This window comes from Brachyhypopomus gauderio, unplaced genomic scaffold (assembly GCF_052324685.1).
Source record: "Brachyhypopomus gauderio isolate BG-103 unplaced genomic scaffold, BGAUD_0.2 sc104, whole genome shotgun sequence".
In the NCBI taxonomy this organism is placed as follows: Eukaryota; Metazoa; Chordata; class Actinopteri; order Gymnotiformes; family Hypopomidae; genus Brachyhypopomus; species Brachyhypopomus gauderio.
The window spans coordinates 7,501-18,055 of NW_027506925.1; the positions used below are offsets into that span (position 1 = coordinate 7,501).

At 43.4% G+C, this 10,555-nt stretch overlaps 1 long non-coding RNA gene across 1 annotated transcript in view; it reads left to right on the top strand.

Annotated features, from left to right (window-relative positions):
* Nucleotides 1-9,137, top strand: part of LOC143497254 (uncharacterized) — a 12,656-nt gene extending 3,519 nt beyond the window's left edge. Inside the window, exons 3-4 of the long non-coding RNA XR_013125761.1 lie at nt 8,266-8,334; nt 8,495-9,137. This is a non-coding gene — a long non-coding RNA (uncharacterized LOC143497254). The remainder of the gene's footprint in view (nt 1-8,265; nt 8,335-8,494) is intronic.
* Nucleotides 9,138-10,555: the final 1,418 nt, after the last annotated feature.

Sequence of the window (10,555 nt, forward strand, 5' to 3'; positions counted from 1 at the left end):
TCTCAGGGCACCATTATCAGTTTGATAATCTTGTTTGCAAAAGGTCTACATAATCAAACAAACTGTGTGTGTGTGTGTGTGTGTGTGTGTGTGTGTGTGTGTGTGTGTGTGTGTGTGTGTGTGTGTGAGAGAGAAATATCTGAGAGGACCTGTTCAGCATGTGTGTCAAGAGTGTTCCCCATAATGACAACAGCCGACAGTGTGATTTGTAAAAGAAATAATTCTTGGAAGATAATTATCTCTAAACACAAAGATCCCATGACATTGTTAAAAATAACCAACCAGCCTCAAACTATCCACAACCATCTCTTGTTCTGTGTGTTTTCTGTGTGTGTGTGCGTGTGTGTGTTGTGAGCAAATGTGCGAGTGTGTGTGTGTGTGTGTGAGAGCGAATATGTGTGTGTGTGTGTGTGCGTGTGTGTGTGCGTGTGTGTGTGAGAGCGAATATGTGTGTGTGTGTGTGTGTGTGTGTGTGTGCGTGTGTGTGTGAGAGCGAATGTGTGTGTGTGTGTGTGTGTGTGTGTGTGTGTGTGTGTGTGTGTGTGTGTGTGTGTGAGAGAGAGCGAGTGTGTGTGTGTGTGAGAGAGAGAGCGAGTGTGTGTGTGTGTGTGTGTGTGTGTGTGTGTGTGTGTGTGTGTGTGTGTGTGTGTGTGTGTGTGTTAGCGAATGTGTGTGCGCGTGTGTGTGTGTGTGTGTGTGTGTGTGTGTGTGTGTGTGTGTGTGTGTGTGTGTGTGTGTGTGTTAGTAAGATGGTGATCATTCCAGCCGTATCTTGTGGTTGGACATGCGTAAAGAGGGTGTTTGCATGAAGAAACTCAAATCACTCATCCTTGCTTTCATAACCTTTATTCATCTCACAACACATTCAGACATTTTATATTTGTGAGACTTTAATTGTATCTCCATGTGTGAATAAGTGTGTTTTTGCAAGTGTGGAGTGTGTGTGATCACAGATGTGCATATGTGTGTCTTTGTGTATGTGCTCAGGTGCCATGGATCTAATGTTAAATAAAAGGTCATATTTTCTGAAGCACAAGGAGTGAGAAATGCACAAATAAATCCATTTGCATCTTCTGCAAAGTCCTGAGGACATTTTATTCACTCAGTGAGAAAGCAGCTAAAACCTCGTCTGCATGTCGCTAGTCCATTTATTTTAGTGTGCATGTGTGTGTGGTGCTACAATTCCTGTTCTGAAATACCGCCTTACAAATTAAGCTTGAAATCTTAACATTTACAGCTTTTTGGTGATACTTATCAGGAATAAATTATTAGATTAGATTAGATTAGATTAGATTAGATTAGATTAAAATTAGATGTATGCATATGTTTATGTAACATTTTATTTATTTGTAGTATAGTATGTGTGGTGCATGGCAATCAAAACCATAACTTTAGTGTATTTAATACCCTGCTCTACCAGCTCTACCAGGCACACACACAAACAGAGAGAGAGAGGGAGGAGGAGCAGGAGGGAATGTGGAAGGCTTTGCCGTTTTAAACTCATGTACCTGTTGAACATGTGTACCTGTTGAACATGTGTACCTGTTGAACATGTGTACCTGTTGAGTCTGGCCGTGTTGCTGACGGGCCCGTCCGCTGAACCTGGCTGTGTTGGTGGGGGGGGGTGTCTGCCTAAAACGGGAGTGTTGGTGGAGCCGAACACAGCTGAGACCTCTCTGTGAACTGCACGGCATGACCTCAGGCAATAGCACTGCCCCGTTTCGCCTGTATGAATTTATACATCCATTTTATTCATTCAGAGGCTGATTTAAAGCGCTTTTATGAGGCACTGTAGCAAGGGAGGACTGCAGGCAGCCAAAAGCTTTTTTTCTTTTCTTTTTAACTTTTCAGTTTCAAGAAAACTCTCCTTTCTCTTTTTTTCCCTTTTTGTTGGGTGGAGAGAGGCGTGCAAAGGCAGTATGCATAAAAAGGTCTCAAACACAGGATACACACACACACACACACACACACACCCTGTATGTATGAGAGAAATATATCCCCAGGGTTTAAGGGATTAAAGCCCCATTCTGTCTACCTCTCACTTCTTACCGTCCCTAATCATTTATCTAATGTAATTGAAAGTGACCTGAAAACACACACTCACTAGACCCCCGTGTGTGTGTGTGTGTGTGTGTGTGTGTGTGTGTGTGTGTGTGTGTGTGTGTGTGTGTGTGTGTGTGTGTGTCCGTCCTATGCCAATTATATATTTAAAAAATCCAGCTGTTGTCATTTGTCATGTCAACAAAGAAACATGTTTGCCCTGAGCAACTCTCTTTTTTTTCTTTTTTTTTTTCTTTTTTTGATTATGGAATTATGAGGATTATCGGGGATTAGAATCGCAGCATGGTGGGATTAAAGAGGGACTAGATTAGTGACATTACTTCAGCAAATACGTTTCTGACAGAATCCCAAAGGTGCACATATGGGCAAGATTCTTCACTTTTCTAAGTGCCAACATAGAAAAAGAGCAACAGTTTGAAAGTATGCTAACACAAAGAGAGAGAGGGAGAGAAACAAGAAAGAACAATAGAGAAGACAGTGACTTCATAAAGAGACATGCTACACCCCAGAGTTGTTTGCCTTTGTGTAGCTCTCATGTCTTTCATACTTGCCATGCTTGTTGAGATTGAGGGTGATCACTTCATTGGCCCAAACACAAGAAAACTTTCTTATTGACTCTGACTCTTATGTCTGTGCTTTTAAATTTCAGTTTCAATATATGAAAGATTGTTTTAAATATGCCTACTATTAATATGGTAGTTAAAGGAGAACTGCTCTGTCTTGTGCCTGGACAGGGGATGCTCTAACCACAGATCTACAATGTAGACTGTGAGGGGGGGTTTCTATAGGCTGTGTTGCTTTAGTCTCCGTCTTTTCTATTAACATTTCTCATGCTTGCTTGGCTGTGTTTTGCATAGATGTGGTGTATTTGGTCTGTGCCACGTTTCTGTGGTGTTTGAGGCTGTGTGGAGATTGTAGTTCCTGATGTCTTTAGGGTTACATGGGTAGTGTAGTTCCTGTAGTGTGTGAGGCTCTTGGGTTGGCAGTATGTGACAGGTTTATGGTGATGTGCAGTGTAATAGGTCACAATCGTTAAAGCCAAGTGCAAATGATGTCATAAAGAGGCTGGCTGAGCTCCAGACGGAGCTCCACTCGGTAATAAAGGCGCTCTCTGGGGCCCAGAATCTCCTCCAGGTGACCGTATAGAGCAACTCCACTGTAATGGAGTCAGCGCTTCAGAGCCAGAGCTCGGCCAACTGCAGGCAGGTAGTGTGCTCACCTTGTTTAGCCCCCTTTCTGTTAAATGCTGCCTGTGTCATTCATAATGGGACATGGTCTGACGTATAGCACATCACTAAAGTGGAAGAGGTAGAGACATGGGTGCGTCTCTCTCTCTCCCTCTCTCTGTGTGTGTGTCTGTGTGTGTGTGTGTGTGTGTGTGTGTGTGTGTGTGTGTGTGTGTGTGTGTGTGTGTGTGTGTGTGTGTGTGTGTGTGTGTGTGAGAGAGAGAGAGAGAGAGAGAGAGATGATGACAGATGAACAGTGAGGGGAAACTAAGAAAGAGCTATGCAGTGGGAAAGGAGGGAGGCTGATGCAGGGAAATAAATGGGGGGGCTGAGGGAGAGAGGGTGTAAGTTCTCCCCTGGCCTTCTCTCTGGTATTTCCTGGAGGACTTTGACTGAGCGGAACCACCCTGGGCCCCACGGAGGGGAGCGAGGGAACAGGAGAGAGAGAAAGAGAGAGAGGGGGCTTTTGTGAAAGACAGAAAGAGCACTTATGAACAATAACTGTAAGGGATAGAATTATGCAAAATGTAGCCCGCAAGGCAGGTGATTCTTAGCTCGGATGTTTCAAAACGATAGGAGAGTCCAGTTGAAGTAAGATGGTCTCACGATGATGAGAAATTATCTGTTCGTTTTTAAGGCCTCTCGTCCGTTTCATCATTCATGTTTGCGTGAGAATATCCATGAGATTTCTGTGTTAATGGGCAAGTACTAAATGTGCACGATATGTGTGAATGCAGATTATGCAAAACTCCGCAGGCTTGCAAGTGAGCGAGTTTGCATGTTTGTCTGGGAAAGAGAGATGGGAGAGAGGAGGTTAATTGCAGGCTGCCCTTTGTAAATGGCATGTCTCTGGGCTCGTTATCTTGATTGAGTAATTAACTCGGGCTCTCTCACTCACTCTGTCAGCTTGCTGAACTCCTGACACCTCACATTCCTCTCTCTCTCTCGCTCTCTCTCTCTCTTGCTCTCTCTCCCTCCCTCTTTCCCTCTCCCTCTTTCTTTTCCTCTCCCTCCCCCTTATTTCTGTCCTGACTTCAATTTTTCATCACAGACATGAGGTGAGGGTTAAAAAATGAGGGTTAAACCCTACTGATGCTGCCCCAGGTCTGGACAGCTCGCTGTGTGGGTCATACTACTATGAGTTAGATATATAAACTTCTATGCCTTTGTCTGTTAATTGTGCATCACAGAAACTGGCAGTAACACTCTCTCTTTCTCTCCTCTCATCTTCAGAAGATTTACATACATTCACACTCAAGCTTATTCACTCATTTTCACAGTGGGGAGGTCTTTTGCATATCTGACACGTAGTCCCAGACTGGATGCATCAGATCACAGAGCATCTCCCACACAGCCACATGGCTGGCCAACTCCTGAAAGTCTGCAGTCAAAGGTCAAACCCACAAAATGCTGGACAGCCACATTTCCCAAGCCCTCAGAGGTGGGCGGCAAACTTCCTGTCCTTCACACACCCCGGACGTGTGTGTGTGTGTGTGTGTGTGTGTGTGTGTGTGTGTGTGTGTGTGTGTGTGTGTGTGTGTGTGTGTGTGTGTGTGTGTGTGTGTAGTTGAGTCTATTGTGTTATGAATATAAATGCCAGTGTAAAATACATGTTTTGTCCCTCAGTTTACCAGACTTTCATTGACTTCCAGTTTTTATTTTCTTGGACGTCTCAACCTCCAAATAAAACCCCATAACCCCACGCCCGCCTCCTTGTAATAACATACCAACCAGACTTACTTCAATGCACAATAGACAGAATGGGCAGGACATGGTGAAGGGATCTGTGCCAATCTGGGTCGGCACTGGTCTCCACTGTCACTCTCACTCTCATTTAGATTCTTCCCTTAAGAGTTTTATAAATATTTACAAGATTAAGTAAACCCTCTCCAGTGAACAGATACCATCACCAAATATTTTTACACCGTGTGTGAATGTGCGCATGCGTGCATGTGTGTGTGTGTGTGTGTGTGTGTGTGTGTGCACGCATGTGCGAAGGACAGTGAGCAAGCGGGATATCGAGGGAGTTGAATGTATCCAATAAAATTCAATCAGACTATGGCGAAGTCTTCAGCCCCGGCAGAGAAGCCGTGTTGGGTGGAAACAGGCCTGTGACGGCAGCCCTGCTCCAGAGGGAACTGGGACACAATGGACACTCCGCTATATGCGTATATGCAGCATGGAGCGCAGACTACAAACCTCTGAAATGACCGTCCTCTATGAACAACAGCGAGAGAGAGAGAGAGAGAGAGAGAGAGAGAGAGAGAGAGAGAGAGAGAGAGACGGGGGGGGGGGGGGGGGGGGGGAGATGGCAGTAAGTCCAGTGATTTAGTACAAGCTGTTGACTGCGAAATCCTTGTGCACCAAGTACAGCCATTAACACTGCTGATCACTGTTTTTTGTTGGATCATGGAAAGTGTGGTGTTTGCATCCAGGGTACTGCACTGAAATTGCTTGCCAAATATTTGGAAAACACAACATTTTTGTTATGATGGGTACCTGTTGTCCCTGTATTACCTGTGGAATACCTCAGGGCTCTATCTTGGGCCCTTTTTTGTTCATGCTTATGCATTTTCCAAAAGTATAAAGATTATATCTGTTATGAGATATAAAATGCTAGATGTCAAAATAATTTCAAAACCAAGACAAAACAGAATCGTGATTCTGTCAGAGATGTCATACGTGATCTGGAACTATTATATCAACTAATGTCCACAGCTATGCAAGAAATATCTTGCTGTTATTTTCTATTTCACTCTTAAGGTTGAATAACAAACAGTTGTGATATAGAGTTTCTTTCAACTCAGGAACATTGCAAAACCGTTTAAGAAAAAGCCTTTGTTTCCCCTCATATTGACTACTGCAATTCAGGCTGGTCATGCCTGCAGTTGCTCTGCGAGGCTCCTGAAAGGACACCAGGGAGAGCATCGCCCTCATACTCGCACCTCTGCACTAGCTCACAGTTACATACGCAGTGGAACTGAAGGTTTTACTGTTCATTTGTACACGACACGACTCCAAACTGTATCCCTGATCTCACCACCTCCTTTCCTCCCTCCCCATCCCTGCGGCCTACTATAGATAGTATTAGATGTCCCACATTCTTTGTTGAAGTCTAAAGATGACTGAGCCTTTGGAACAGTCTCCCAATTTTTTTTCAAATCATACCCCACCATAGATCATTTTAAATACCTTTTATAAACCTATTTATTTCTTCGGGCGCTGGGGTCCTCTTAGAAACCATTTCAGATGTCATTGCTTTGTGTTTAAATTTTTTTCAGAATTTTATTTTATCCTCCTATTTTATCCTCTGTCCTCTTATCCAGTTTCTTACTTCTTTCTTTTTTAGTTTACTGAGTAGTTTAAAGTAGTTTTTGTGCTTCTTTGTCTTATTTTAGTTATGTAATTGTGCAGCTTTTTTGTAGATACCTCTTCTCTTTTCAATGTGCTATATAGAGTTGTTGTTGATATATAAATTCTGTGAACTATTTTCATCTCTCAGAGAATGAAAGTTACTGAGGTATAACATTGTCTTGATAAATTCACAGTCACTGCAACCTTTATTATTTGTGTGTGTGTGTGTGTGTGTGTGTGTGTGTGTGTGTGTGTGTGTGTGTGTGTGTGTGTGTGTGTGTGTGTTGAAGTTCCTCTGCATTAAGTGCACTCAGTCACACACTATTAAACCTTCTGACGATGATCTCACAGATTTACCCTGTTTGCATTTTACTTACTGTATTTGCAACCACAATGCTATCTTTCCAACCCCCATCAGATCATTACAGTGCTGTTATTAGACTACAGCTTGGAGCTCTGCTCGTCCTGTGCAGCTCTCTGATTTATGACTGACACCCCTATTTGAGCGCACGCTCTCATTACTCAGTGCTCTTTCACATTCACACGCGCTGACCTTCGCTCCCACTGAGGACTTGTGTTTAATATTGCTGGCTCTTCTTCTCTAAAGGCCCCCTCAGAAACTCGCCGGGCCATTTTTCTTCCAGCCCTCTCCGAGTGCAGTCAGGACCAGTCCGTCACAGAGCCTCCCCCCACTGTCCTGGAACATTACTGCCGCTCTGCTCTCCTCCGAGCCCAGCGTGGACTTTAAACTGTAATATTCATGTCGTATCTCTCTATCTCGCTCACGCACATTCTCGCACCCTCTTTCGGTCTCATGCATGTGGACATGAGTTAACATGCACATAGCTTTCATTTCGTAACCCCGACGTAACGTAACTTTCTCGCCGAATATTTTTCTCCACTGCTTTTTATGGGATTTACAATGAATTAGGTGGATGAAAGAAACAGCTGCGATTAATTTAACCATCACTAAAACTTGATTAATGTACTGCTTTACAGCAGTACATTACAGGCCTTGATTATAACTGTGCTGTTCCATTTAAAGGACTAATTTCTATTTATTTCCTAATATATAAATTTGATGTAATATAGTTTACTTATGTTGTTCAAATTAAAGTTTAGAATATATGTGGTGTGTGCGTGTGTGTGTGTGTGTGTGTGCGCGCGTGCTCATGTGTGTGTTGTGTGTTTTCTGATTCTTTAGCGCTTCAGTGTAATCAGATCAGCCATAACGGCTCTTTAAGCTCTTCCCTGGCACCCTAAGAATCTCCTCTGAAAATCCATTTCTCACTCTGGCCATGTCCCACTGACGCAGAGGGAGGGAGGGAGACACCGAAGCCACATAATCCATCATTCTCAGTCAATGGGCGAGGGGTTAGGAGGAGGGCTCTTCTGGATAGATGGCCTGCTTTTGCCCCCTCCTTCCCCCAGAGACACGGAGCCTGACACCTGTGTGTGCGCATGTGTGTTTGTGTGCTCAGGCTGCAGAGAACGGCAACTTGTGCGGGGGCCGTACAGTACGGGAGGTCCGGTTCATAAGAGGGAGAAAAGTTCATCTCCTCTCTCTTTTCTCTCTCTCTCCTCCCCCTCACTTTCTTCTCCCTCTCCGTATCTCTTTCTCTAGGACTATCTGCAAGGCGACAGCAGTAAGGCTTTTGAGAAGATCGGATGGAAGCCCCAAGTGACATTTGAGGTGAGAAAACCAACCAACTCAAACAGATCCTCACTCGACCATGAGTTAAGCTTTTCACTGTGATTCTGACTCTCTCTTTGTGTGTGTGTGTGTGTGTGTGTGTGTGTGTGTGTGTGTGTGTGTGTGTGTGTGTGTGTGTGTGTGTGATATTGTTCAACAGGAGCTTGTGAAGGAGATGGTTGATGCAGATGTGGAGCTCATGAGGAATAACCCAAATGCATGAGCCCACACGTCAAAGCAGCACATACCGAGGAACTGTGTGTGTGTGTGTGTGTGTGTGTGTGTGTGTGTGTGTGTGTGTGTGTGTGTGTGTGTGTGTGTGATTCTGACACATGAAGGAGCATGCTTCAGTACCTGTCTTTCTCTTTTGACATTCAGTGCTTCTATCTACTGTTCCTCTAGATGAAAACTCATTGCAGCAATTCAAATTCCACATTCCATATCATATTTCTAATCATGCATCTATGGGATCTCTTAATTTAATTTAATTTTTTTAACTTTTTAAATGATTTTACCTGGTTTTATGAGTTTAATGGCATTATGATTGTGGTGAGGGAATATTGACATATTTAATGAAATTATAGTTTTATAGGAGTTATAATGTGACTATTGTCTAGTCTACACATGGATTTTAGTTGACAGTCTTCTTCGATTGTATTATTCAGCTCAAAAAGATTTAATTAATTTTCCTGAAATGATTGTTTAAAAGTTAAAAAGCTCATCTTTAATAGTATCTGTGGAATCATGCACTTTCTCTACGAGTGTTTTCTGAGTTTTGTTTATTAAAAAGGATTCAGGATGCTTTTCATAACAATGACTCTTTCTTTCAAACTATTTTGGTTGAGAACAGTATAACGTTTTAGTCGTCTACTTATGGTCGTTTTAAATAATACTGATCACGAAATTCGCCTCCCAATAACGTAATGTAATGATAACGTAATGATACGTACTTAGTGATAATTTAAATTATTACTCGTCTAGGTCCAGTGTCCCGACCTTGATATCTATTCACTGACAAGAGGTCAGGTCCAAACATCACCTAACGCCTCGACTTGGCCATTTGGGCATTACCCCTAAAGAGCTTGAATAGCTGGAATTGGAAAAGCTGGATCTGAGTGCTGCAAATTATATATAGACTACGCTTTTGGGGGAAGTTCATAAATAAATTATTATTATTATAGTTGTTATTATTTATAGCAATGAAATAGTACTATGTGATCTACAATAATGACATAGTACTCTGTGGATGCCTGTCCACGCGGTGTGTTCCCGAACAGACCCGTCAAACGGTGGCTCGTGCCGGTGTTCTCGGGTTACCGAAGGTTCCTCGAGCTTGGTCGTTTCCCCGCGCTGTCCTGCCCGCGAGCACAACTGCGCCCTTGTCTTCTAAGGAAACGTGTGTCCACCAGGCACTGCCGCCTTTCAGTCCAGATGCTCGCGCCCTGCCCACAAGGCGCAGCGCAGGGAGCAGTAACGGACTTGTAAAACAGCTCATATTTAATCACCTCACAGCTGGGGCACTACACCCCACACATCTCCATGTTTATCGCTATTTACTAACGACTTTAGTAAATACGTTTTTTTTATTATTGTGATTTCATCCGGATTTGCATAGTATGTGGAAGAGTTGCCAACCGTTGTAGACGCTTTTTATTCTATTTATTCTTAATGTAGAGGAAGATATAACGACGCATGGGTAATATTAGGCTCTTTTCCTAAAATGGTGTGTCTCAAGAGACACATATTCCATTGCACTTGACGTGCCAAGTCCTTGGAAGGGCTGTTTCACATCAGCATTTACGGAAAATGGAGCTCCAGTCGACTCCATAAGAAGGGCAATGGCTTGCGAGTTTTTTGAGGCGGCATCTCGAACCTGCAGAATGCCATTTAAACGACTTAAACATCGAGCCAATGTGCGTGGCCCTGATTAGAACCAGACGTCGCCTCGGGCCCGGGAGCGAAAACAGCACTTTTCCACTGGGTTGGGCTGCAGCACCGCAGTACATACAGGTGCACGGGCCACAATCAGCCACCAGCTGTAGCTATGTGCTCAAAAATGTATGTTTTAAATGCAGGTTCTGTGCAAGGGTTTCATATTTGTCTGTCAGCAGTAACTTTGAGACTGGAAAGTAATCAAATAAATGAATGAAGAAGGCCATATTTACCTTATTTTGAAATATTTTTCCAAATATGGCGAGCCTGCGATGGCACGTGCTGCATC